This window comes from Euwallacea similis, chromosome 32 (assembly GCF_039881205.1).
Source record: "Euwallacea similis isolate ESF13 chromosome 32, ESF131.1, whole genome shotgun sequence".
NCBI lineage: Eukaryota > Metazoa > Arthropoda > Insecta > Coleoptera > Curculionidae > Euwallacea > Euwallacea similis.
The window spans coordinates 123,537-128,098 of NC_089640.1; positions in this window are offsets into that span (position 1 = coordinate 123,537).

Genomic DNA, 4,562 nt, shown 5'->3' on the forward strand with positions numbered 1-4,562 from the left:
TAATAAAATTACACTATTTACTTAGCAAAAAAACGTAACTGCCAAAACTTAATTAAACTAATGAGCTAATGACATTCTAATACTGTTAACATGTTACCCTCTTATTAAAATTATCCTCTTATAAAACACTTATTAAATTGTATTAAGTTGGGTTTCTCAGGAGGTGTTTGATAATAATTGAAATTACGTTAGTTTCATATAGATTTTTTAAAATTAACAAATAGGTAATATTTAACGAGATCCATTAGAACTAAATAATGACCAATGAACTGAAAACCACTTGCAATTAAATTTAATCTGGAAGTTCACAACTACTGACAAGCTATTCTTTCCAAAAATTAACTCAATTTTTTGGGAGGATAGCTGAGTTTTTAACAGACCCTCTTTCCGTTTAATAAAAATGCCCCTCATTTTAGTTTTTTTAACGGGTTCTGGAAGTTTTCTTTTAATGTTACTATATCTTACTGTCAAAATGTTGAGTTCGTCAAAATCTGAGCCAAAATATTTTTTAAATTGCAAAGTTCGTTTTCCACGTTCAAATTTTACATGAACCATATTAGCGAGATGCGGCCTCGGATTTAAAGAATTTAATTTGTACTGTGAAGCAAAGACCTTTAACTCAAATATATTTTCAATTGTTTATTCAACTATTTCAGTTTTCAATACAGTATCTTTAACACGTTTTTTAAAATCATTAAAATCGTACACTTTTTTCTTTTTTTTAAGTTCAAGTTCCACTTGATGATGGGAAGAATCCATTCACATAAAAGTATGCCTCGGTTCGAAATATTTAATTTTTAGTGTTGATAAATTAGTGAACAGTTTATCAAGTGTATAAAAAAATAAAAAAGGGTCCAATTTTTATTGTGAGCAACGCAGCTGTCCAGCCACAATGACCTTATTATAATCACGAATTTGCAGTTGGAGAAAAAATGAATAGAAGCTCGAGATCAAATTTTGTTTTTTTTCTTCCTGTTACGCCTTCATGCTAAATTATTGTAAACGTTTGAGCCCACATATTCTTCCAACAGGGACAAAAGATTCATTAAATGCAATGATTCTTTTGACAAAGATAATTTCTTTGAATGTGTCACATCTTGGTAACATTACAACCTAAAACAAAAAAACGGTTAATCAAATTACTCAACAATCAGCTTTAGATGAATACTTTTCGTGAATATGTAGAATTTACGATATCATCTGTCTTAGCATCTTTCAAATATTTAATCCCGGCATGTTTATATTTATGTTGATATTTCTCCCAATCTTGACAAAGGTTAAAATTAGCTTCCAAATTAGATTTATCATGTGAAAATTCCTTTTCATGAAGAGAAAATATTTCTCAGTTCTAACACTCTTCATGGCCCAATTAGCAAAAGATATATTTTTCTTTTTCACCTCCATAGGATAAGCATTGTAAAAATTTTGTGTTCAGGAAATTTTGCACAAAAGTCATTATGCATTGATTTGGTGGAAATGTTTGATAGCAAATATCTTCGATTTGGCGCCTGTTCTCTTCTGTTGAGATATAAGAGGATTAAAAGATTCGATATCGTCATCGTAAAGTCAAAACCTCGTATCAGAGAAAACGTCAGTTTTCAAGAACTATAAAAAACACGTCAAAATTGTAACCCTTTATAACGGAATTTTAAACATTTTTTAATAGCCTTAGATAGGCTATACACATTTAGGGAACGGTAAAACAGAAGTTTAAATTATGAATTTAAATGAATTAATAAATTATTTATCAAGTTAGTGCAGAGGTCTTGATTTCAGAATATTAAAACTTTTCTGAGATGCGAGATTAACAGTAAATGAAATTATTGTCTTATTTTGAATATTTTAAATATATTAAACGATTTTAAGGAAACCATGATTTTAAAAAAATTAGAACTTTCTGAAGGAATTGTAAAATCCATGATAATCTTTATGAATAACAGGTTTCAGCGATTGCAATTGGTTATACTTATCACTTTTGATAACTAAAGGAGCATCATACAGTTTTTGAATGGAATCAACCGCTCAATTTATGCTCTCGACAAAGAAGACCAATCATAATCAAAATTTATTTTATACTCAATTCCCAATTAAGAATATCTCAGGGCTCTCACATCTACATCACGGGGTCTCCTTTTTTGATTCCAGATCTTATTGATGAATAGTATTTAATTGTGCCAAAGTTCTTGAAGAAATTATGATCTATGTATATAACTATATAGGGTTCCTTTCCATTTTTCGTTGCCTGTTTAATAATTTGAATTAATTTGAAGGCGATTGAATTTCTTTTTTCTTTTTTGCATTCTCAATGTTGGAATGGACATTATCGCATTCCACCTGGGAATGTCCTTTTACTAGATACTTTTGGATTATAGCAACATTATTTAGAATAGAATAATGCAATAAGGTATTAGATAGCACGTTGTTCCTATTTTGGGCGTAGCAGCCATCACTGTAAAATATTTTTGTTTCGTTTTTATTTTTCACCCTCACCTGTGTGGTGTTCAGGAAATCAATCAGACAAGATGCAAAGCAATTTGCGTCTAAACCACCCTCGCCTTCATGCCATACACAACAAACGACTTTATTATCTGCTAAACTGTAAACAGTGAAATTGTGACATGCTAGTTTTTGTTTGAAATAAATCATTCCAGCTGGCTAACAAGGAACTAGCTGAACTGCTTGTACATCCATCGTGCATACGTACATAACACCAGACAATGCTTTATCTTTATCCAAAGATTTTTTCGTTTTGCTCTATTTTTCTCATATAGGTGTTGCTGATAATTATTATTGGACGCATTTCCTTGTTTAACCTTAATCGGACGGACTTCCAAAAGTTACATTAAGGACGAACTGGGGTCCAAACGGACCCCAAATATAATACCCAGTAACGTATACGTATTTTTTTATTCGTGGAATTAAAATTAGCATATGATATTAAAGTACAGGGTGATCTATTTTTGATGGTTTTCGGAGCTATCGTGGAAACTTCTGCAGATAGCACAAAACGGTTTACGCAATAATGTGCTACTTTTTACTACGGTTATAATTATTTAGTTATTGACTAAAGTTGAGTTTTTTCTAATGAAACACCCTGTATATTTTTTCATAATAAAATTTTACTTTTTTCTTCTGGAAATCAACAAAATAGTCCCACCGTTGGATAGAGCTTGTCGAGAGGAACATTTTGAGTTGTCGAACGGCCGAATCGGACCAGAAATTTCCGAGCGCGGAGCGTGCAAACTTTTAATAATTACCCGGTATATTTGACGTATGTGTACTTCTATCTCTGGAACTCATCAAAATAGTCCTTCGACTGATACCACCGTTGGATAGAGCTCGTCGAGAGGAACATTTTGAGTGGTCGAATGGCCGAATCGGACCAGAACTTTCCTTGCGCGGAGGGTGCAAACGTCTAATAATTACCCGGTATATTTGATGTTTGTGGACTTCTATCTCTGGACTTCTATATCTAGTTACTAATATTTTCAATATTAAATGAGTCTAAAGTTTTCTCAGGCTGTAGCCTTGTATCTTGATCTACGATAGCTCCCATTTTTGTACCACTTTCAATAAACAAAACGAAACGATTTGTTCAGCATACACAACAAAAATGTTTTAAATTGTGTAGACAGCTGTTGAGAACAACTACATGCGGGTGCCGAGTTAGTAAAGAATATAACCCAATTACCATCTACCATTTGGTAGCTTCTCAGTATAACACGGCGTCATGTTAAGAATTCGGCCGCAGCAATAATGGACAAACCTTTATTTCTATGGTTATTTTGACGCTATTCACCTAGAACAACTAATATCATTGCCGTCCTTTTTTATAAGTAAATGGTAAATGGATAGAACAATGATATACGGGACATAAAATAATTTCAATGTTTTGTGGTAGAAGCGATATTCGAGCTAACATTAATTGTTATGCCCAAGTCGCGGGAAAAGCGCATTAGGGTGACCTCATCACGTATGCGATTTGCGTAGTTTGCGGTAGTTATTTGCAGTAGCCACGGGGTTGAATTTGACTATTATTATATTGGCTTAAGCATCTGGTAATATGTATATATGTAAAGAAGCACTAATGATAGTTTGTTCTCTAGGCACATAATTAAAATCTATTGAATACTGAAAAAATTGGAAATGTCTTTCAACGTGGTTCAGTAGCAATGTTCTGAAGCTCCTACAACACAGTTCAATAAATTTATTTAGTTGTATATGGAAATTGGCTACCCATGTTTCAGAGAGAATTCAAATAACACAAACTTCGATCCATTAACCTGAAAGCCGTCTATACCTGGCCACGTAAAGAACATTATCGGAGAAGTTAGAGCTAGTGCAATTGCTCTTAAATTCCATTGCAAGCCGTAAATCCGGAATTCAATTGATTTGATCGGTCGGAAGTAGAATTTACGTCCACTCAAGTGCAAAAGCTTAGACTTACCACTCCATGAGCCTTCTTGAGAGCTGTTTAGGCATGTTTTTTGATTTACCTATGCCCCTTCTTTTTTTCACTTTCCAAATGAAGTGATTGGAAATTGAGTTTGTTAGTTTTTAGG